The sequence below is a fragment of the Kogia breviceps genome, chromosome 1 (genome assembly GCF_026419965.1).
Source record: "Kogia breviceps isolate mKogBre1 chromosome 1, mKogBre1 haplotype 1, whole genome shotgun sequence".
NCBI lineage: Eukaryota > Metazoa > Chordata > Mammalia > Artiodactyla > Physeteridae > Kogia > Kogia breviceps.
Window position 1 is genome coordinate 148,966,103 of NC_081310.1, and position 25,300 is coordinate 148,991,402.

The 25,300-nt window shown below is 43.8% G+C and overlaps 1 non-coding gene across 1 annotated transcript; it reads left to right on the top strand.

Moving 5' to 3' along the window:
• Window positions 1–24,983: 24,983 nt before the first annotated feature.
• Window positions 24,984–25,089, top strand: LOC131746687 (U6 spliceosomal RNA). The gene has a single exon (XR_009332612.1). It is a non-coding gene; the product is annotated as a U6 spliceosomal RNA (small nuclear RNA).
• The last annotated feature ends 211 nt before the right edge of the window (window positions 25,090–25,300 follow it).

A 25,300-nucleotide genomic window follows, 5' to 3' on the forward strand; every position in this document is an offset into this window, starting at 1 on the left:
CTGCCTTAAGGTGATGGGAATTTAATTAAATCCCCCAATTTTCTTATGACTTGATTATGAGTTAGAAGTCATTCCACTCAGTCAAATTTAGAAACTTTACTGTAACTTCTTCCTGCTCTTCATGCATTTTATTTCCTTACCTGTCTCTCTGATCTCATTTTTATAATCATTTTATTGACATCCCTCCTTTGTGCCCCATTTGAATTCTGTGTGATGTAGCATAGCACCTGAATTGTTTAAATTTATTCATTCCGCTAAAATGTACTGAGCCCCTCCTATGTTTCAGGCTCCATTCTGAGCCTTGGAAATACAATAGGAGACCAAACAGAAACAAACAAACAACCCTGCCCTCCTAGAACTTCCTTTCTCATGAGACCATCACCGTCTCACTGTCTTGAGCTACCATGTTGAATCAAGGACTGCCTATGTCATTGGAAGCCCCGACTGGCTCAGGGCCAGCACACGACATTAGTGCAGTAATAGCTAACTTGTGTCTCTCGTGTAGTCCTTGCAACAGCCCAATGTCGTGAAGTGGTAATTTGATAGATAAGAAAGCAGGCACACGGACGTTCAGTCACTTGCCTACACCCCATAATAGTAAGTCACAGGGTTTGGATTCTAAGACAGTCAGTTTTCTGGCTCGCATTTAACTGCCTCCTAGAGTAGTGTGAAGTACATGTTTGAAAAAAAAAAAAAAAAAAAAAACGGGAAATTCTTGTGGCCCTAAGCTGGTTACCTTGGTAGGTGTTGACAAACCATCCGTTCTCCCCCTGCCTCGCCCTACCTCATGTCTTTCTTCTTCTCTGCCTGACTGGAGTGTCTGCAATTGTTTTATTTATATAATATCCTTAATTTAAACCAACTGTACAGCAGGTGTCTGGAGCCAGATTCTATCAGGAAACTTGACCTAAATTTGCAAGTGAGAAAATGGGATTAGAGCAAACCAAAAGGGAAAAACTATGTGGTGTGTTTGATTCATATCCTCCTACCCTTTCCGTGGCTGATCATGTGTAGACCAGAGGCAACAGATGTCCTAATGACAGAAAATCCCCAAATACCAGTGGCTTAGACAGTGAGATAGTTGCAATAATGGCCTCTAGCAAATCACTCTCTGCTGTAACTATGACTTTGAGTGACCTGAGTAGACCAATGCGACAGTAGCATATGTGACACAAGCAGACTTGAAAAGCACTTGCATATTGAGACTTGCCTTCTCTTTTTTTTTGGAGCCCTGAGACTGCTATGTGAAGATGCTTAGGCTAACCTACTGTAGGATAAACAAAATGGAGCAAAGATGAGCCATCCCAACTGAGACCCCCTAGACCAACCAGACATATAAACCTGGCCTAGACCATCCAGTTCCAGTTTCCCAGCTGACCCATAGAATCAGGAGCTACATTAGGTAATAGTTGTCTTAAGCCACTAAGTTTGAAGTAATTTGTTATGCAGCAAGAGGTAACAGATACATACAATGTAGGAACTTGTTTTCTTTCTGTTATAAATGAAAGATATGAAGCCCCGGGGTGGCATAGCACTCCACTGTGTCAAGGACTAAAGCTTCTTCCATCTTCAGTCCAAGGCTTGCATATGATGATCCAAGATGATTGCCCAAGCTCTGGCTGGTAAAGCATAACTTCTACCCAGGAGGAAGCAGGGTAAGGGGAGTGGTGGAAGAAAAGTATGCCCCTTCTCTTTGCAAACACTGCCCAGAAGTTTCACATAGCATTTATTCTTACATCTCATTGACCAGAACTTAGTCACTTTGCGGGAGCCAGATGCTAGAGAGATTAGAAGTGTAGTCTTATTTCTGGGACCTATTAGCTCAGCTAAAACTCTGAGGTTTTTTTACTGGAGAAGAAAGGCAACAAAATTTGGGGGGAAATGAAGAGCTGCTGCGTAACCTCACTGTGCTGTGAACTACCGCAGCACTCATCTTTGAATCTCCCACACTAAACTGGTATTCAGTAACATATGCAGAATGTTGCTGAGGGAACGAAGGGTGGTCTATTCCCCAGAACACTGAAGGGGCACTCACAAGTTTAGGAATTGCACTCCACCTCCAGGAGATGGTTGGTATCACCCTACGATGAGTGATAAGATAATAGAGAGGCTTCAGAATGTAGCAAGAAAATCATGATACCTAACGTCAGAAATCCTGTCTCTGTTACTTATTTCATGGGTGACTCTGGGCACAGGGCTAAACCTTAAGTATTCTTGTCTTTAAAGTGAAAATAGGGAGCTCCCTGGCTGCCTAGTGGTTAGGATTCCGGGCTTTTGCTTCCATGGCCCGGTTTCAATCCCTGGTCGGGGAACTGAGATACTGCAAGCCTCAAAGCGCGGCCAAAAAACAAACAAAAAAAAGAGTGAAAATAAAAATTTCCACCTTAGTGGAAATTTATTGCTTAATGGGTACAGAGTTTTTATTTGGGGTGATGCAAAGTTTTGGAAATAGATAGCGATGTTGAATTCCATTCAACACCGTGAATGGAATTACTGCCCCTGAAATGCACACTTTAAAGTGGTTCTGAAAATTTCCTACCTTGCAAGCTTACCATATTTCTGCTTGTGCTTCATGTGAGTTCATGGAAGAACATGGCAAGGGAAGCTGAGGGGAAAAGTAAGAAGCAATCGCAAAAGGGTGGTACGGGATGGAGCGAGGGGTTGAATGGCAGTGGTTGGAAGATGGTAATTACGTTTTCCAGGAATCTTTGAGGCTTGTAACCAGAACTCTCTGTGGTCTCTTGGCAACATGTGGACTGCACAGAGAAATGCCTGACGTGCAGAATTAGTGATGCAGTGGTTCTCTGGTGGCCTTCTGTGCAGAATTGATAGTGCTTATGTTTGCAAACTCTCAAAAACTTTATAAATTGAGCTTAGTGAGACAGAGTTCACTAATGTGGTCAGAACTGGTCATTTAACTTCAATTCAACCAGCACTAAAGGAGTACCTATGTGCAGTCATTATGGCTATTGATAAATATTATGGATCTTGTCTCAGAACATGAGGTCAAATTTTACTTCCCCACTGCCTTAGCTTTGGCAAATGAAAGAAGAGAAGAAGTAATGTGTGTCATGTTGGGCAAAAGTATTCCCCTTCCCTTTTCCTGCCTCAGTGATTGCAGAAGCACAGGACAAGTTGAAGTCTCCATCACCTGTGTCTGAGTGATTACAATGAACCATACTTGCCGCCGTGCACTAGACATGTGGCGTGAGGGAGGAATAATCTTTTTTGTTATGCCACTGAGATCTGGCATTGTTTGTTACTGCAGCATTACCTAGCCTAATTTAACCGATGCTATGTGTCTCTCCCTGGGCTAAGTGAGGATTTTAACACAGAGCTTCAACTCTAGAGTTAGGGAGCCAGTTTCAGTCCCATTTGGTACTTTCTCACTGTGTGATCTTGAACAAATCAGTGACACCTCTGTGCCTATTTCCCACATTTAGAAAACAGGGATAATAATGGAAACCACTTTATATGGTTTCTATGGGGATTATATTATGTGAGCTACATAGCCCAGCACATAGTAAGTCTTCAAAAAGGCTGGATGATGATGATGTTGATGATGATCTCATTTAATTCTCAAAAGAACTCTATGTAAGATTTGTTGCGTGAAGCCATTGAGATGCCAGCACTGCTACTGCAGCATAACCTGGCCCTAGACACACAAGTAACAAGAGGAAGTTTTGAGATTAGAATCCAACCTTGACCCATCAACCCACCTTTGGGGGCACACTTCTATGTCCCTGGAAGCCGTCCAGCTCTGCTGTGCAGCCTCTTCTCATTCTGTCTTCATCTGTTCTCTAGAGGACTTATTCACTTACTCAACTTTCCCAGGGACTAAATCCATGTAAAAGATCCCCTTGGGGCAAAGACTCAGAGCTACAGCCAGTCCTAGTCCTTCAGAGACTATCCTGCTCTCCTGCCTAAAAGGCAGACCAGGAATCAAACCCTGAGACATAGGATCCATTTGATTCCCTCCTGCACAAGACTCATCTCTTACTCCACCAAAGCCAAATGATTTATTTACACCACCTAAAAAAAATAATAAAAGTAATGGGTGAGCAAGGTAAAAATATCCCAAAGGGTATAAAGAGGTGTCTCTCTCCCACCCTTCTCTCTAGATTCCCAATTCCCCTCCGCAGAGGCAACCTTGGGGACCAGCTTCCTCGAAGTGGTTTTACAATGGGTTCCTAGTTTCTTTCTCTGGCTACCCCATCATGGGGAATGTACTTCTGAGGCTAACCTCCTTCCGGCCCTGTAGCTGCACGCACTGTTCTCTCCCACCCGCAACGCCCTCCTTCTGGCCCCCTAATCCTGCATATCCTGATGTCTGTTCAAGCCACCTTCTCCAGGAAGAAATTTTTTTAGCAATTCCAGCTGTTATCTCTTCTTCCTGACATGACTATTTCTGTCACTTATTTGAACATTTTTTTGTATCGAGTTTATCAGATGCTAGTTTCTGATTGCTTGGTGTGGGTCACCCTCACTTCCTCAATCAGCCTGAAGGTTGATTTCCGTCCACATGGCTTCCACTATTACCTACAGCCTGATGACTCTCATACCCACTATCCTGAGCATCAGACCCGTTTGCAGTTGAAGTTGGGCATCTTCCCAGTTGTCCCCTGGGAATGTCCCAAACATCTTTTTGCCCTTAACTTACTCTGCTTCCCACATCTCTCTCATCAACATCTATTTAGTCATCCAAACTTGAAACTTCAGTCACCTAAACTCCCAGCCCACCCCTGTAGCCCGCCTCCAGGAAGATAATGTGTATGGAAAGGTGGGAGAAAGTGCATCACAAGTCCTGTCAATTGTATATCAAAAACTTCTCTCAAATCAATCCCTTTCTCTACACTTCCACTATCTCTGCCATCTTGTTTTATCTCATACTGTAAACGGGTATCTTTTTGTCACAGTATATTTAGTGCCACTTTTTCTCTATTTTTGTGCTTTTTTTTGGTGATTCTGCTGTTTAAAATGGCCCCCAAAGTGCTGTCTAGTTTCCTGTGTGCAAGAAGGCTGTCCCGTGCCTTACAGAGAAAATACCTGTGTTAGATAAGCTCCATTCACGCTGATAGTTAGAGTACTGTTGGCCATGAGTGCAATGTTAATGAATCAACAATATATATTAAATAAGATGTCTTTAAACAGAAACACACATAAACAAGGTTGATCCATTGATGAAAATATTGTGACCAGAGGCTAGCAGGAACCTAATACTTTATTTCTACAAGGAGCAATGATTCCATATTCAGTAATTCAATGTTCACGGTGACTTTATACGACATAACTACTACAAATAATGCGAATCAACTATATTATTTGTTTGTTATCTGACTCACAACAAGAATGAAAACTCAGTGAGGGCAGAAACTTTGCCTATGATGGAATAATGCATGGCACACAGTAATTTCTCAATAAACATTTGTTGAATTAATTAATGAATGAGTTAGGAGACACCTTGTCCAGATCTTAGATGATGGGAAAAATTGCATCTTTTGTTGTTGTTATTGTTATCCTGAGATTTTAAATTTTTATTTATTTATTTTATAAATTTATTTATTTATTTTTGGCTGCACTGGGTCTTCGTTCCTGTGCCTGGGCTTTCTCTAGTTGCGGCAAGCAGGGGCTGCTCTTCATTGCGGTGCGCAGGCTTCTCATTGTGGTGGCTTCTCTTATTGTGGAGCACGGGCTCTAGGTGCATGGGCTTCAGTAGTTGTGGCACGTGGGCTCAGCAGTTGTGGCTCACAGGCTCCAGAGTGCAGACTCAGCAGTTGTGGTGCACGGTTTAGTTGCTCCATGGCATGTGGGATCTTCCCAGACCAGGGCTCGAACCCATGTCCCCTGCAATGGCAGGCAGACTCCCAACCACTGCGCCACCAGAGAAACCTTATTTTTAGTTTTTAAAATTAATTTTTATTGGAGTATAGTTGCTTTACAGTGTTGTGTTTGCATCCTTATTTTCATTATTCTCAAAATGAAATTGAACAGCTCCTTCAGTCGAATATAGGCAACAAATCAAGGGAGAAATAGCAGTATCTGTGATGATCACAATAGAAATCACTGGTATTTTCAAATCACAGTACAGTTGTGTAGATAACTTGAAATATAGTTTTACACTCATCAATACATCAAATTAGAGTAGGTATTTTGCCCACAAGCAGATATCATTATTTTTTTAAATTGAGGTACAGTTGATGTATAATTTATATAATTTTCAGGTGTACAACATAGTGATTCACAATTTTTAAAGGCTATATTCCACTTACAATATTATAACATATTGGATATATTCCCTGTGTTTTACTATATATCCTTGTAGAGTATTTATTTTATACATAGTAGTTTGTACCTCTTAATCCCCTACCTCTATCCTGGCCCTCCCCTCTTCCCTCTCTCCACTGGTATCTACTAGTTTGTTCTCTATATCTGAAAGTCTGTTTCTGTTTTGTTATATTCACTAGGTTCTTTTATTTTTTAGATTCCACATATAAATGATATTATACAGTATTTGTCTTTCTCTGTTTGACTTATTTCACTTACTATAATACCCTCCAAGTCCATCCATATAGATGCAAATGGCAAATTTTCATGGCTGAGTAGTATTCCATTGTGTGTGTGTGTGTGTGTGTGTGTGTGTGTGTGTGTGTGTGTGTGTGTGTTACATTTTCTTTATCCATTCATCTATTGATGAACACTTAGGTTGATTCCATACCTTGGAAATTGTAAATAGTGCTGCTACAATCATTGCAGTGTATGTATCTTTTCGAATTAATGCTATTATTTTTTTCTGATAAATATGCAGGAGTGAAATTGCTGGGTCACATGGTAGTTCTATTTTTAGTTTTTTGAGAAAATTCCATACTGTTTGCCTTAGTGGCTGTACCAATTTACATTCCCACCCACAGTGTACAAAGTGTTCTCTTTTCTCCACATCCTCACCAACCTTTGTTATTTGTGATATTTTTGATATAGCCATTCTGACAGATGTGAAGTAATATCTCATTGTGGTTTTATGCATTTCTCTGATGATTGGTGATATGTTCATGCGCCTGTTGTCTTCTTTGGAAAAATGTCTATTCAGGTCTCCTGCCCATTTTTTATTTGGGCTTTTTTTGTTGAGTTGCATGAGATATTTATATATTTTGGATATAATGCTTATCAGTCATATCATTTGCAAATGTTTTCTCTCATTCAGTAGGTTGTCTTTTTGTTTTGTTGATGGTTGCCTTTGCTGTGCAGAAGCTTTTAAGCTTAATTAGGTCCCATTTGTTTATTTTTGCATTTGTTTCCTTTGCTTTAGGAGACAGATCCAAAAAAAATATTGCTATGATTTATGTAAAAGAATGTTCCACCTATATTTTTTCTAGGAGTTTTCCAGTCTTACATTTAGGTCTTTAATCCATTTTGAGTTTATTTATTTATTTATTTATTTATTTGTGGTACACGGGCCTCTCACTGTTGTGGCCTCTCCCATTGTGGAGCACAGGCTCCGGACGCGCAGGCTCAGCGGCCATGGCTCACGGGCCCAGCCACTCCACGGCATGTGGGATCTTCCCAGACCAGGGCACGAACTCGTGTCCCCTGCATCAGCAGGCAGATTCTCAACCACTGTGCCACCAGGGAAGCCCTTGAGTTTATTTTTGTATATGGTGTTAGAGAATGTTCAAATTGCATTCTTTTACCTGTAGCTGTCTAGTTTTCCCAGCACTGCTTATCAAAGAGACTGTCTTTTCTCCATTGTATATTTTTGCCTCTTTTGTTGTAGATTAATTGACCATAAGTTTATGGCTTTATTTCTGGGATTTCTATCCTGTTCCGCTGATTTATGTGTCTGTTTTTGTACTAATACCATAGTGTTTTGATTACTGTAGCTTTGTAGTATAGCGTGAAATCAGAGCAGGTGATTCCTCCAGCTCTGTTCTTCTTTCTCAAGATTGCTTTGGCTATTCGGGGTCTTTTGTGTTTCCATACAAATTTTAGAATTATTTGTTCTAGTTCTGTGAAAAATGTCCTTGGTATTTTGATAGGGATTGTATTGAATCTGTAGACTGTCTTGGGTAGTATGGTCATTTTAACAATATTAATTCTTCCAACCCATGAGCCTGGTGTATCTTTCCATCTGTTTGTGGTATTGTCTTCAATTTCCTTCATCAATGTCTTAAAGCTTTCCGAACACAGGTCTTTTACCTCCTTAGGTAGGTTTATTCCTAGGTATTTTCTTCTTTTTGCTGCAATTGTAAATGGGATTTTTCCTTAATTTCTCTTTTTGATAGTTCGTTGTTAGTGTACAGAAATGCAACAGATTTCTGTATATTAATTTTTCATCCTGCATCTTTACCAAATTCAGTGATGAGATCTAATAGTCTTTTGATGGTGTCTTTAGGATTTTCTATGTATAGTATCATATCACCTGCAAACAGTAACAGTTTTGCTTCTTCCTTTCTAATTTAGATTCTTTTTTTATTTCTTTTCCTTGTCTGATTGCCGTGGCTAGGACTTCCAATGCTATATTAAATGAAAGTGGTGAGAGTGGACATCCTTGTCTTGTACCTGATCTTATAGGAAATGCTTTCAACTTTTCACTGTTGAGTATGATGTTAGCTGTGGCCTTGTCATATATGACCATTTTTCTTTTTCTTTTTTTTTTTTTAATATGACCATTTTTATGTTGAGATGTGTTCCCTCCATGCTTACTTTCTGGAGGGTTTTTGATGGATGTTGAATTTTGTCAAAAGCTCTTTCTGAACCTATTGAGATAATCATATGGTTTTTATTCTTTAATTTGTTAATGTGGTGTATCACATTGAATGACTTGCAGATATTGAAAAATTCTTGCATCTCTGTCATAAAGCCCCTTGATCATCATGTCTGATCCTTTTGATGTATTGTCAGATTCAGTTTGCTAATATTTTGTTGAGTACTTTTGCATCTATGTATATCAGTGATATTGGGCCTGTAAATCTTTTTGTGTGTGTGATATCTTCTTCTGGTTTTGTTATCAGGGTAATGCTGGCCTCATAGAATGAATTCAGAAGTGTTTCCTCTGCAATTTCTTGGAATAGTTTGAGAACGAGAGGTGTTAACTCTTCTTTAAATGTTTGGTAGAATTCACTGTGAAGCCACCTGGTCCTGGACCTTTGTTTGTTGGGAGCTTTTTAATTACAAATTCAATCTCATTACTGGTAATTGGTCTGTTCATATTTTTTATTTCTTCCTAGTTCAGTATTGGGAGATTGTATGTTTCTAGGAATTTGTCCATTTCTCCTAGGCTGCCAATTTTATTGGCACATAGTTGTTCATAGTAGTCTTTTATGATCATTTGTATTTCTGTGGTGTTGGTTGTAACATCTTTTTCATTTCTGATTTTATTGATTTAGTCTCTCTCTCTCTTTTTCTCTTGATGAGTCTGGTTAAAGGTTTATCAATTTTGTTCATCTTGTCAAAGAACCAACTGTTAGTTTCATTGATCTTTTCTATTGTTTTTAAGTCTCTATTTCATTTATTTCTGCCCTGATCTTTATTATTTCTTTCCTTCTACTAACTTTGGGTTTTGTTCTTCTTTTTCTAGTTTCTTTATGTGTAAGTTTAGGTTGTTTATTTTAAATTTTTATTTTTCCTGAGAGAGGCTTGTATCACTATAAACTTCCCTCCTAGAACAGCTTTTGCTGCATCCCATAGATTTTGGATTGCTGTGTTTTTATTTTCATTTGTCTCCAGGTAGTTTTTGATTCCCTCTTTGATTTCTTCAGTGATCCATTGGTTATTTAGCAGCATGTTGTTTAGCCTCCACGTGGAGGCTCCATGCTACTAAACAACCAAATACAAACAGATATCATTATTTTAGTGTGTTAACAAACACTTGTGCAACATACATTTTAATAATTGTATTTGAGACTAATTGACTTTCTTTGAAATCCTGTGGTTTTTATTTTCTGCATTTAAAATATAGAACATTAAAACATTCTCAGAAGAGATCCATAGGCCTCCCTAGACTATCAACTAGGGCCATGGCCAAGAAGAGTTTAAGAACCTTGGTCTAGCTTCAGGTCAAGACCACATTCAGTAAGAAGTTCAGGGTCATTAAGCTACTTAGACAGTAGAACTGGTGTCCTCACCCAAATCTGCTTCCAGGCACAGAGGGGCCTCTTCATTCTAATGGCATCTCCACAGAGACACTCCTCTGCATCCCTCAGACATCTGGAGGAACACTGACAGAAAACTTCCAATGGATTCCATAAAGCATATCAAGTGATGACCACATGCAGAGACTTCAAGCAGGTGCTGGAGGGCACTGCTTTTCCAAGTGTAGCCTGAAAACTGTTACTGGCTAAAGATGAGAAAAATATAGAAATTGAGAGTAAAAGTTTAGAAACCTTTATAGCAATTTAAATCTAACAATATAATAACTAAGGTTCATATTTCATATATCTGTTTTTAAAATTTTCATTTTATTTTACAAAATCACCCACCTGCAATAGATTGGATATTTATAGAAACAAAAACTAAACCAAAAAATGCTGGTCTTTCCTCCATGCAGTTTGAAAATCACCATTGTGGGAAGATACAGTGAAGAGACATGGATATGACTGGGCAAATCCTCTGAAGAACATGAATAAAATGCTGGACACAGAAGCACATCAGACCAGCAGAACTAGGGAAGGCAGAAGGTACCCACTAGCTACATGTGGTCACTGAGCCCTTGAAATATGGCTACTAGGGCTGAGGAACTGAATTTTAAATTTTATTTAACTTTAATTAATTTAAATTTAAATAGCCACATGTGACTATTGGCTACCATATTGGACCATGCAGTGACTTTTACTACAACAAAAACAGAGATGGAAAATATAGATGTCAAGAAATCTTCAGACAGGCTGTCATGGCATATACTGTTAATGAGAGTAGTCAGAATAGAGTGAAGATGGAAATGAGTCCTTCTGCTTTTAACCCAAAAATGTATGCTTTAACCTACTCGTGTCCAGTGGGCCTCTTGGAAGGAGACCTGGGAGCCAAGGAGCTTAGGGTTCTCAGCTGATTCTGATGGATTACCTTAGACAGGTCACTGCCAGCGGATGGACAGAACTAATGTCCACTGAGCATTAGCCAAGTATCAGGCATGAGATGTTAAACTTCTTTACAGACTACCACGTTTGCAAACCTGTGAAGCAGCATTTTTATTCCTATGTTATAGATGAGGAAAAGGAATATTAGAGAGGTAAGCAGTTTGCACCTCTGAGAATCCGTTTACTCCCCAAGGAGATAGGACTTGTAGTTCTCATGCTGTCTGCACTCCAGAAAAGGTGAAGAGGACCAGGTGAAGATTAAGAGGATCCTGAAATGTTGACAAGGCAACAGTGCTGTGTGTGCTCAGGGGAGAGAGATGATATTTTCTTTCTGTTTTTCGGCCACGCTGTATGGCATGTGGCATCTTACTTCCCCAGCCAGGGATCAAACCTGTGCCCCATGCAGTGGAAGTGCAGAATCTTAACCACTGGACCACTGAGGAAGTCCCAAGGTGATATTTTCTGAGGATACAAACAGGGAACAGCGTTCTGAGATGGTTCTGCCCTCTCTATTGGAAATACTTTCAATTTTCCATTTAAGAAATGCCTGAAGCCAGGCCTATTTCAATCATGTAAAAACCAATATCAGGGCTTCCCTGGTGGCGCAGTGGTTGGGAGTCCGCCTGCCGATGCAGGGGACGCGGGTTCGTGCCCCGGTCGGGGAAGATCCCACATACGGCGGAGCGGCTGGGCCCGTGAGCCGTGGCCGCTGGGCCTGTGCATCCGGAGCCTGTGCTCCGCAACGGGAGAGGCCACACAACAGTGAGGCCCGCGTACCACAAAAAAAAAAAAAAAAAAAAAAAAGAGAAAAAACCAATATCAGCGTTTCCAATTCTAGTCAACATTAAAAATGCAAATGTTTGCTATTTAAATATAGCCTTTGGCTACCATTGTTCAGGACATAAGGTAAACCACAGCAGGCTGGCTGTCATCTCCCACTGAGGGTTCATCAGGAAGAAAGCAGTGGAGGCGCTGGAAAGTCCATGTCATACCAGGCTGATGGAACCACTTTCAGCCTCATGAAGGTCTGGGTCCTTAGAGGTTGTCCAGTTTCAGTCACTGAATCAGACATCCATTCACTGGGGGCTGGGATGCTCTTGGTTTCTTTGTCCTTGTCTTCTCAGTACCTAGTCCAATGCCTGCTTCAGAGTAAGAACTCAAGGGATATTTGCTGACTAGATGAATTAATTCATTTATCATCTTTTTTTTGGATATCCTATCATGGCCCAGGCATTGTACTAGGCCTATAAATTGTTACAGAACCAAGCCATTTGTGGAAACCAATCTCAAGTAATTTACCATCTAAGGATGGTAAGATATGCAAATAAATAATAAGATAGTATCAAATTAACCTTACCATAAGTATTAATTCTGGAGGTCTGTCAAAAACAGGTGTTTGAAAATGTGCCAGATGAAGAATGCTTGTGCGGTTGGACATCAGGATTCTGGGAGACAGAGTAGCTGGGCAGTGAGATCAGCAATGGGGGGGTCCTGGAGGAGCTGCCAAGAATGATTCCTGGGCTGGGCTCCTGTCCTTGGTGGTCTCCTCCACTCAGACTGTATGCTCCCTGAGGGCAGGACTGTAGCTTATTCAATTCTGCACCCCAATACTTCACATGGGGCCTGACACATAGTACAAAACAACATATGCTGAATAAATGAATGAATGAATAAATGAATGTTAGGAACCCATAAGGAATCATAAGAAGAAGCATTTATTGAGAGTTTAGTATGCACCAAACATTTAATCTATCTATCTATCTATCTATCTATCTATACACAAACACATATATACACACACATATATCATTGACAAAGCCTATGAACAATTCCCAAGAAATAAAAATAGAATCTGGGTAATAAAGTCTAACTTTTTTTTTCCTTTTCCTTTGTGCTTAGTCTAGTTTCACCTGCTCATAGGGTATCGTGTGCAGAGAGAGGCCTTACACCCAGCACTTCAGTTCCTAGTACAAAATGACTGCCCCAGCACTTCAGCATGGCAGGCTGTGTGCAGAAGTGCTGCCCACAACACCACAATTCAGAGGTGCTGCACCCATCACTTCAGTCTGGAGCCACAAGTGGCACAGCTATGCCTGATCCATGAGAACTCTGCCCTCCTCCCTGCTGACAAGAACCCCATAAAGCAGCCCCGTTGACAGCCTGGTGGAGAGAGCATGTGCTCTAAAGTATGAGACCACACCTCTCCACTCTTTGATCAAAGAATGAAACTTTCCTTTGCTTCTGAACCAAACTCAGTCTTGTTCTAATGGCTTGAAAAACACTGGGTGGGAGGACCCCTTGTTGGGGCCCAACTTGAAAGGGTCAATCACAAATTTTGGCAACCATGAAGGGACAGATCATGGCCTTTTTGCCTGCACCTGTCCACTAGGCTCCAGGCTCGCCCCAGCTCCAGCAGGAGGATGGTGGAGGCTTGGGGAGGTTCAAGTGAGGATGACTGACCCTGGTATTTAAGTTCACTCTGGGGTAGAACAATGGCAGCCTTCAGGTGAATTCAGAGCAACTCTGCTCAACAACCTGATACCCAGGTGTGGTGCACACACAACGTAGCCCCCAGAATAATCTCGACCGCACCCCCTTGAGCGGATCATACTGCAACATCTTTGGGAATTGGAGACTGAAACTCACTCATGCCTGCCCATTGTCTCTGGCTGGTCTACGCACAGTGCCCAGTGGAGGTGGGGGGACGGAAGGGACAGTGGGTTCTTGTGGGTGGGAAGAAGCATGGAAGTCTTGCCCACTGTCTCACCAGTAGTGCTGTCCTCTTGGCCCTCTACAAGGCAGTAATGGCCACACCAGGGCTTTTTGCCCTCCTTGCCAACCACATTCTCCATAATCACTTTTAGTTTGGTAAAGGAAAGTGGCAAGCCCTGTAAGCCAAGAGGAGAGACCAGGAAAAGGCCCAGGTAATGAGGACCACTTGACAAAACAGGATGAGGACGCTCCATCAGAGTTCAGGAAAAGGCACCAGGAAGGCTGAGTGGGAAAGGCTCCAAAGGTAGGTAATGTGACTGGTGACTTGACCTCTTTCGGTCAGTGCTCTTTTCTCTGAAGTGGGCTGGGGAGACTTGTGAGCCACTCATAAGACCAGGAACCCCATTATCAGGAAACCCTGTGGGCTGCTGACAGTAATAGGAAACACCCACCACCCCATCTGTCTGCCCTCTCTGCTTCTGAGGGGAACATTGGGTAATTCTTTATTGACTGAGGGTTGACGGGCTCTCCTCCCTGTAACAGCACAGAATATCAGCTGCTCCAGAGATCTGGTGATTACCCTGTGGGAATCCCTCATACTTTTTGCTTTCACCTGGCAGGAAGTCCAAAAACTCTTCCTTCTCGGCCAAAAAGCGGAAGGAGACAATCCCTACCTCAGACAGCTGTGCCAGTGCCTGATGGACCAAGTCGGTCAGGAACTAGTATGGCTAAGCTACTGTGATGTGGAGGCAGCCCCTGTACCCTCCTGTGGGGTATCCTGATGAGGAGGGACTAACTGTCTCAAGCACAGACTGTTACAAAGTCAAGGGGGACCCTCAGCTCTACCAGAGTTCTTGCCATTTGATGCCTCTTGTGGTGCTGGTTCCAAATTTCTCAAACCAGAAATCACATCTGTGACATTTGTGTCCCTACAAATTCCTCCAACAGCCCCCCTTGGTAGTTGGAAGCAAATCCAAAACAGAACATCTAAGGTATGGGGAAACCAAAGGTCCACCCTACCAAAGGATAGCCTGTTAGGGTGCATCTCACAGAACTGGAAGATTTGGGGGTATCACCTCCGTCCCCAAAACATTTAATCTCCCTATATAATACAGTCTGGCCCCAATACCAGCTAGGAGATAGGAATCATTGGTCTGTCAATGGGTCTCTAAATTACAACACCGCTCTACAATTGGACCTGCTCTGCCAGCGTCAAAAGAAAAGGGATGAAATTCCCTATGTCCAGTTTTTGTTTTGGGGGTCTTTTTGGTTTTTTGTTTGTTTGTTTTTTTATGTGGTACGCAGGCCTCTCACTGTTGTGGCCTCTCCCATTGCGGGGCACAGGCTCCGGACACGCAGGCTCAGTGGCCATGCCTCACGCGCCCAGCCACTCCGTGACATGTGGGATCTTCCCCGACCGGGGCACGAACCCGCATCCCCTGCATCAGCAGGCGGATTCTCAACCACTGCGCCACCAGGGAAGCCCCTGGAAGCTGTACAGGTTCTAAGAGCTTCAGTATTCTTAAGCCATGTTTCACCTGTTTGTTCTCTGCAGTAAGCAGACCTCTTTCCTTCCAAATATCCCCGAGTGTGTGTGTGTGTGTGTGTGTGTGTGTGTGTGTGTGTGTGTGTGTGTGTGTGTGTGTAAGATGGCATATGCATACCGGGAATTTGTGTAAACATTTGGAATCTTCCCTGCCACAAGCTCTAAGGCTCAGGTGAGGGCAATCAGCTCTTCCTTTTGGGCTGAAATCCCTGGGGGTAGGCTTTGTGCCTCTGTGACTTAGGTCTGGGAAGTTACTGCATATCCTGTCAGGCTCTTTCCCTCTCTCATAAAACTGCTTCCTTCTGTGAACAATTCTCTTTTGCCTTTGGCAGAGGCTCACTTCCTAGGTCGGGGCAACTGGAATAGATTATGTCTATGGTTTCTATACAACCATGCTCCAGGGGCCCCGTTTCTGTAGGTAGCAGAGTGGCAGGATTTAGTGTGTGACAGGATTTTATGGTAGCCACTGGGTTGTCTAAAAGCACAGCCTGAACTTGAATAGACCTTAGAGGGTTTAGCCATTCTGTTCTCTTAGAACACACTAAAGCCTGAACCTGGTGTGGAGTCTGTATAGCGACTGGCTGGCCAAATGTTACTTTTCAATTAAAGGAAGGTTGTAGCTGCTACCACCCATAGGCAAGGAGGCCATCCTTTACTGGTTAATTTAATTATTTAGAGAAATAAGCAACCACCTGAGTAAGGGGCCCCAATTTTTTAGCTAATACCCTAAGGGTGATTCCCCTTCTCTCTTGAATGTAAAGGTCGAAGGGTTTAACTAAATCTGGAAGGACCAGGACAGGGGCCTGAAGTAATTGCTTTTTAAATTCTTGAAAGATCCCTTCACAGTCTGAATTCCATTCAAAAAGATCATCATCCTTTCCTTTCAACTCTTCATATAGTGGCCTATGTATTAGATCAGAGTTAGGGATCCAGGTGCAGCAAAACCCAGCCATCACCAGGAAACCCCTAAGCTATCTTCTAGTTTTAGGAGGGGCAAGGCTGCAAATGGTTTCTTTCTTTTCCTGGGGTGGGATTCTCTGACCTTCTTTGAGAATGAAGACTAGGTAAGTCACCCTAGTTTGTGATATTTGAGACTTTTTCTTGGATTACTTATATCCTTTATCAACTAGGTGGTTCAGAATGGTTACGGTATTTTTGTCAGAGGCCTCCTTAGTAGGGCTGGCGATCAGAATGTTGTCTGGGTACTGGAGGAGGATTCCTGACTCCAGATGCAGATCTTTTAGGTCTTTAGTTAAGGTTTCCCCAAAGATGGTGGGGGAATTTTTGAAACCTTGGGGCAGGATTCTCTAACAGTATTGCTGTTTTTTGTTGTCTTTGGGTCCTTCTACTCAAAAGCAAATATTTATTTAGACTCTGGGGTTAATGGAATACAGAAGAAGCCATCTTTTAAATCTAATACAGAATACCAGGGATTTAGGGACTACTGGATGTATATCCTCAGTGCCTTCACTGACTGTCTGCCCCAAGGGCCTCTACCATCTGGCATTCCCCATTGGGTTTCTTTGTGCAGAGAATGGGGGTATTACAGGCTGATCTGCATGGTCATGGTCCGGGAAGATCCCACATGCCGCCGAGCGGCTGGGCCCGTGAGCCATGGCCGCTGAGCCTGCGCGACCGGAGCCTGTGCTCCGCAACCGGAGAGGCCACAACGGTGAGAGGCCCGCGTACCACACACACAAAAAACAAAAACAAACAAAAAACGGTAAGTTAAAGTTAGGTACATTTGAACTCAGGTGTGGTAGATCCATTCCCCAAGCCCGAGAGAAAGGATACCTTAACTCTCTGGAAATGGAACAACTCAGTATGTCCTTCAGGTAAGAGAAATCATGAAAGCTCTCACGGAATATGGTAACCAGGCGCTGTCTGCACCCACTTACCCAGCCCTCCATCCCCTCCAACCAGGAGACTGGGTGAACCTAAAACCTGGAAAACCTGCAGCCCGAGGGATCAGGTCACTCCTAAGTGGAATGGGCCCCACTTGGTGGCCCTAACCACCCATCCTGCCCTGAAGTTGCAGGGTATCAATTTGTGGACACATCACACTCAAGTGAAGAGGAGCCCAAGCCCCAGCCTCTGGAGAGGCAACCTGGGGCAAAGGGCCCCCTTGACTACTCGTGTGAACCTCTCTCTTACCTGCAGTTTATCTTCCAAAAAACAACCAAAAGTGTGACTGGGGCTATTCAGGCCCTGGCAGTGATCCTTGAAATCAGAGCACACTTTTACCTACAGGCAAAAGACCTTCATTTTTAGGAAAAATTTGACATGTGACCATTATTCTCTTGCTAATATTTGGTTTGGGCCACGTAAAAACTGTCTGGTGTCCTTTGTCTCCAAAGGGTTAGACAAATGGTGGTCACTCAGGGATACGAAGAGTTCGGGCTATGTCCTGGTGACAATCAAACATAACTAAAGGCAGCTGGGGAGAAGTTCTGCTCCTCTACCTGGGCTTATGACGACACCCAAATCAGCAGGAAGCAGTTGCAAAGACAGACCCTTGCCCCTCCCTCGGCAAACAAGAGAAGAGGGATTTGTCAACAGCAAAGCCCATTAACAATTCTCAGGAAATAAAGATAGAATCTGGGTGATAAAATTAACTCTGACCTTTTTCTATTCCTCTGTGCTCAGTCTAGTGTCACTTGCTCATAGGGTGCCACGTGCAGAGGCCTTGCTCTGGCACTTCAGACCAGGGCTCCTAGAGCAAGATGGCTGCACCCGACACCTCAATTCAATATGGCGGTGGCAGACTGTGTGCAGAGATGCTGTGTTAGGCACTGTGATCTGGCAAGTGAGCAGGATGGCTCCGCCTACCCCATGAGAGCTCTGCCCCCTCCCCATGAGAGATCCCTATAAAGCAGCCCTGCTCACAGCCTGTCCGGAAGAGTGTGTGCTCTAGAGTGTGAGCTCATACCTCTCCTTCTTTGATCAGAGAACAAAGATTTCCTTTGCTTCTGAACTTAACTCTTGTTCTATTGGGGTGAGCAACACCAGGTAGAAGGACCCTCGTTGGAGACCAACTCAAAAGGGTTGGTAACATATTTTTTAATTAATTATTAACAGTCAGGGTGCAGCCAGGAGACAGAAACCACATCAGTTACTTGAAAAGAATGAATTCAATATAAAGGATTGTTAACTAGGTATAACATTGTTAACTAGATAACTGAAAGGGTAAATTGAGAACTATAAGGTGTAATGGAGATAGCAACTGCAGAAAGCAGCTATCACCCTAGGTATGAGGGAGTGCAGGGGAAATAGTTAGAATTATTAAAACTTAGAGGCTCAGTGGAAGGAAGCTGTGAGCTGAAATTCAGACCACCGAGGAGGGAGCACTTCTGGGCTGGTGCTGATGTCTCTGATTGGATGTGATGAAGCTAATTCTGTGTTGAAGCACTGCAAAATGGCTTCAGCTACTGCTATGGGGAGGCCTTGCTGCTGTCAGGGTAAAAAAGCATGGCTGGGGTGATGATCATAGCCACCCAGCAAACTCCTCTCCATCTTTCAAGACCCAGTTCAGATATCACTTCCCCTTAGAAGCCTTCCTGATCTCTTTCTTCAGATAGGAAACCCACAGGAAGCAGACAGTAAGGAGCAAGTCCTGTCTTCCCTCACCAGCCCTCTCTAGCACCGCTACCGGCAGAACTTAAGTAGAAGTCAGCTGGCCTGGCAAAAACACAATTTGCAGTGACTCAAATGACAAAAGTGACAAAGAAGAGTACGGAAGGGTGTTGGAGCTGAGAGACCAATGGTGTCATAACTGGTACAGGAGTCTGACCATCAATGCTGTGATGCAGGAACTGCTATTACTCCCATTATACAGATGAGGAACCGAGGGTCTAGAGAAGTCAAGGGCACTTGCCTAATAAGTTGATGTGGCAGCGCCCTGATTTGAAGCAGGTCCACCTGCTGTAATGGCAACACTCTACCAAGTTTCCTTCACATTTTTATGTGAAGAAAATGTCAGGAAACAGAACAGTTTTAAAGTCCCAGTGTTGTTGAGTTGGCAACTGGGGATGAGGAGTGGTGGGGGATTCAGGCATCACCTATAAGAGCAGGGAAGCAGGTGTGAGGCAGTCCTGACAAATGTCTCCCAAGGAGCTACTTTAATGTCTCACTTTACTGTCTTTTAAGAAAGTTGAGATCTTTATTCTTTGATCAAAACTTAGCCACCCAACAAACTCCTTTCCATCCTTCAAGACCCATCTCAGATGTCACCTCCTCTGAGAAGCCTTCCTGATCTCTACAAAGCCAGCCATGCCCCCCAACGTGCTCCTGTAGGACTTGGTGCAGACACCTAGGTGGAGTTTACATGTCTATATGCCACTAGACTGTGGGTTCCTGAGGGCAGGCCCAGGTCTATATAGCCTCTGCCTGGCTCATGGTAGGCACCCAAAGTCTAGTGATACTAATAAAGGCTTGTTTCTTCCAGAAGCTTGTTTCTGTGGGAGCACTGGCAACTTCAGGACCATATTTTTGACTCATTTTCTGCCTTTCAGTAGTTCTCTGTCTAGTGGTGAAGACATGTTGAAAAAACACCGAAAAACAAAATCCCCCAGGTTTAACTCTTCACCTCCCACCTTTTCCAACCTATCCTTCTCACTTCAGTAGGATGGAATTGTAACCTTCTGAAGCCCCTGCTAAAACCTTCCAAAGGCTTCCATTGCTCTTAGGATGAAGACTAACTCCTTAACGTTGTTGCTTAATCCCCTCACCTCTGTCCCGCACCCCTCAACAGCCTTGCACTTCACCACTCCCTTTCCTCCTCCTTCTCCTCCACCCTCCCAGTTCCTGAACCTCTTCACTTTCCCAAACTCACCAAGCTCTTTGCATCCTGTTCTTTGCAGTGGGGATTTCTCTACTCAGAACTGTCTCCTCTGGCTCCCTTTGCCCGAGTCTCTCTGACTTATTTTTCAGGTCTGGGATGCTGAGTCACTTCCTCCAAGAGGTTATTGGCAGGGTAACCTGATGCTCCTGGGGCAAACTGTTCCTGACCACGCCACTCACCGACGGAATTGTAATAGCCTGTGCTTGCTCAGGAGGGCAGCTCCCTGCGTGGGGCAGGTGCTCTGTAAAATCAATTTGAATGAATAAATTAAAAACTTAAAAGCAACCAAAAACTATCAGCAGTCTCTCCAAGCTGTTTTGGAAGTCACAGCTGCCTAAAACATGGTGAAATAACTCTTTCTCGTCTAGGGACCTTGTGAAAAGAGGTGCTCAGGAATGGGGTAGGGGGCTCTGACTGGGAGTCAGAAGATAGGGTTGGAGCCTCGGTGATCTGGACCACAGTTGCGGCTATGTTAGTGTCTTCATCTGTAGAATAGGTATTGTAGTGGAGGGAAAAGCCTTTTCCTCTTCTCCTAGGTTCTGCAGCTGGGGCCTAGAAACTGAAGAAAGACAGATTAACAAGAAAAAAAAATAAGCACAGTTTATGAATGAGTGCAGCACGCATACATTGTGGGAGATACACAGTGATGAGTGCCTCAAAGGGGCTTATGTAGCATCTTAATGAAAAACAATAAATTTGTAGAGCAGTGATAAGACAAAGGAAAGACTGGGTAGGAAAATACATGGGAAACTAATAGAAGATAAGGATTATTTTAGTAAGATGTGTTATGGAGAGTCCTCGTGGTGCCATCTCTGGGCTGATTAAAGTATAGAATTGTCTCCCGCAATTAAGAGTCTAAGAGTTGTCCTCCTGGGTCCTCATCTTCCTAGTACAGGAGAAGGAGATACCTCTGCAAATGGAAAGTTATGTTCTGCTTTTAGGCAAATAGGGGGTGAGGGTGGAGAGCTTTTTGTGTGTCTACTGTCTCTCAATTGTCTTCAGCTCAAAATAATCCTTCCGCCAAAGTGGCATATTTTGAGGTGGCATATTTTTGATCCCCTACAGTCCACAAATGCCTGTCCTTCCTGACATACAGGGTTGTGATGTGATGGCACATATGGAAACTGTGCAAACTGTAAAGTACTGTATGGATATCACGCATAACTAGTTCCATGATCATTATCTCCAGAAAACTGTCCAGGCTGCAGGCTTGCCAGCTTTGTTCACTGCCGTCCAAACCCAGACCTTAAGCTTTCCATCTCCTTCTCCCTAAGGGCCAGGCCAGTCTTTTTATAGAGAAGACACATCAAAGGCCCAATGGAGGATTTTTATAGTTCAATGTTGCACAGACTTCCTTCTTGAGAGATAAGGAGTCTGGAGAAAAGGTGGGAAGCTAATCCAAACTTCCTGCTCTCCAGCCCCTCCCCCTACCATGCCTGACTCCTTTAAGATGAAGCCTATAGGCTGCTCCTGACTTTTGTTTATATCATTCATGATCCCCCGCCTACGGTTTTCCTTTGTGGGACTTTCCTACTGCTCTCTGTGGAAGCCAGAGAGACACATCTAATAAAAAGGACCCAATGCATCCCCATAACCCCAGGTCCCCAGAGCCATAAATCAAAGGTTAGAGCTCTTTGAACATTATCCAGCTGCAGGAATGGGACATTCCAAAAAGAATTACAATCACCCTGAAACTGGCTCCTTAACAAGGCAAAGACATCATGGAATAAATATTAATGCACCCACTATATGTCAGGTATTTAACATGTTTTGTAACACTCAAACTTTACATCAACTATCCCCATTTTATAGATGAATAAATTGTGCTCAGAAAGCTTTTAGTTGGATAGATGGGTGGATGGATGGATGGATAGATAGACAGATAAATGATTGGGTGGATGGATGAAGAGGCTTCTTGCCAGAGACAAGAGAAAGTACTTGTATGTCCCCCAAAAGACAGAGCTGCCAAGTCACATTTGGTTTCATATCAAAGCTCATCACAGGAAAAGGCTATGCGTGTCACTAGACCAGTGGAAGACAAGGCCATGTGACGGCAAAGCTGTTCCCTGAACCTAAGATTATAGGGAGGATCTTTCCATTTTTAGTTGCAGCTTTGGAGTCAGAAGAATCTGAGTCACGGCTCCACCATTTACTTCCTGTGTGACCACGGACAAGTTACTGAACACCTCTGTGCTCAGTTTCTTTATTTGTAAAATGGAGGACTACCCAGCCTAATAGTGCTGTGAGGTTTAAATTATATTGCTCGAATAGAGATATTTGTTAAATATTTTAAACAAATATTTGTGTTAAATATAAGTCAGTTTTCTCCTCTCTGTCATGTAGGCAACGTGAAAACCGTTGCAGAGATGAGCTGAGAGTGGTTAGAAATTCCCCTGCGGGGGGAAGACTCCAGATACAGCTGAGTCGCTCCAGAGCAGGCAGAGCTGTATTCCTCTGGGATTGAGAAAAGAATCATTTCTGTTCAGGTAGCCAAAGAGAAAATGAGTTTCCCTTTGTCATGAGGAAATTGAAGGTGATTCTGACTCTGAGTGACCTCTGAACTATGGCTGCATTTCAGTGGCATCTGAGAAACTCAGGTCCAGGCTTCCCAGGGCTCTGTTCTTTCAACTGAGAGAGGAGCAGGTAGAGAGAAGCGGAGGCGGGGACAGAAAGGGATAAGGGCTGAAGACCTAAAGTAGCCAGGAGGCTCATTTTCTTTTCCTGACTTACCCTAAAGAAGGGTATAGAAGGAAAATATATTCCTTACATTGTGTCAGGATGGGAGTGTGAGTGTGTGTGTGTGTGATTGTGAGGATGGGTGTGTGGAGAGGGGAGTCTGTGAGGGAAGTGGGTGTGGCTGCGTGTGAGAGGCTGAATGTGTGCTTGTGGGGAGTGTAGAAGGTGGGTGTGGATGTGTGGGAGGCGTGTGGGGAGAAGATTGAGTATAGAGGTGTGCAGATGTGGGTAGGTGTATGGAGATGGGGGAGAGCGTGGGGAGGGGAGTGCACCTGGGTCATCACACTGAGGGGATGAGCCTCAGCAAATGCATAAAATCACACAGGTCTAAGCATTGTTAACAAGATCTTCTTCCCTGGAAATTTGTCAATAAGTTTATTTTCCAATCATTCACTCATTTATTTTCCCATTGTCAACACTGATGTACAGGGAGAAAAAAAAAAAAAATTGAAATCCCTGAGGGACTTACAATCTTGTTGGAGAAGACAAGACACAGATGAGTTCAGCAACAACAGTGAACCCAATGCCAAGTGCCAGGCACTGTTCTGAGCGTTTTGTGTGTACCATCTGGTTGCCTGCACACAATGACCCTACGTGATATGTCCTATAGTGACTCCCATCTCACAGAGACTTGTTGTAACTGGTCCAAGGTCACACAGCTTGTGAGTGGGGCTGGAATTCTCATGCGTGCAGTCTGGCTCCTGAAAATGTGCTCTTAAGTGTCACATCAAGTCTATACCATCTGTTCCCAGCTGACCTACAAGGCTAGGCTATGTCCCTTGTAAAGGACTGGCTGCCAGGGAGCAATCACCCCCTGAGAGGCTTGGTCCTCTAGCATGTGTGAATGCTTAACCCGTTGCCCAAGGTCCACTGCTGTCTGGGCCCAATCTTTTGCCCCATTCCTCTCCCTACAGGTCTTACCCTTTTCTACTTCTCACCCCAAGATTAGGCGGAGAGAGGTACAGAGAGGAGACCAGTGTCAGTGTAAGGGCTCCTCTGCTCATCAGCTTCCCCAGCAGATCTGTTATATTTTTCACCCCAAAGTCCTCCGTCCTGCTGACCCTGGGAGGCTGTGCCCATTACAGCCACCTCCACCATCAGGGTTAGACTCTGGGGTAGGTCTGGCCCAAGTCTACTAGCCTGAGAGACCAGGAATTTCCTGGGGAATAACTCAACCCCAGGGAACCAAATGGAGGCTGATGCAGAGTAAGGTCTGCTGTCTCTCCTCAACTTTGCCCCAGCCTGTCAGCCACCGCCCCTGCCCTCCCCTTGTGCCCTTGTGCCTGGGTCCTGGGGAAAGTGGCTGGCGAGGACAAACTGAAGAGCAGATTCATTCAAGACCCCCCAAGCCATCGGAGGTCAGAGCATGGTGATGCCCCTTAATAACAGGTGACATAAACAGCATGAAGAACTCCTCCTGCGGTTGTTCTTTAAATCACCGCAGAGCTTAGGTGTGCTGAGGGGGTCAGCAGAGGCTGGGGGACACAGTAACAGCTGCGACAATGCCAGTGCCAGAGGTGGCAGGGCCAGCGGCGTGTGTGGCAAGAGGACAGCATGCAGATGTCGCCTGGCGACAGACTGGGCCCATTGCTCACACAGGAGTCACTGTCTGGGAGCTCTCAGAGACAGAGACATTTCGGTAAGGGGAACAGTTTGAAAGGGAACGGGGTCACACGCTAGTGAACGCTGGAGTCAGAGTACGCTTACTGTATGTTACCATTTCTGGCAGTTAAAAGCCCTCATTGATAAATGCTCCAAAAGCCTGTGTTCCTGCCTGAGGGCGGGTGGAGGTTTTAGCAGTACAGTACAAATGCTGGCCATCATCTCTTCTAAAAGGAACAATTCGGGGCTTCCCTGGTGGCGCAGTGGTTGAGAATCCGCCTGCCGATGCGGGGGACACGGGTTCGTGCCCCGGTCCGGGAAGATCCCACGTGCCGCGGAGTGGCTGGGCCCGTGAGCCATGGTCGCTGAGCCTGCGCGTCCGGAGCCTGCGCTCCGCAACGGGAGAGGCCACAACAGTGAGAGGTCCGCGTACCATAAAATAATAATAATAATAAAAATAAATAAATAAAAGGAACAATTCGTGCTCGCTTCAGCAGCACATATACTAAAATTGGAACGATACAGGGAAGATTAGCACGGCCCTGTGCAAGGATGACACGCAAATTCGTGAAGCGTTCCATATTTTTATATATGTATGTGTATAGCTGATTCACTTTGTTATACAGCAGAAACTAATACACCATTGTAAAGCAATTATATTCCAATAAAGATGTTAAAATAAAATAAAATAAAATAAAATAAAAGGAACACAACAGAGAGTTCCAGCTGAAAGAGCCGAGGGACATTCCTCAGCAGTGTTTGTCCCACCCCTGGTGTCCAGTACAGCCGGGAGGTCAT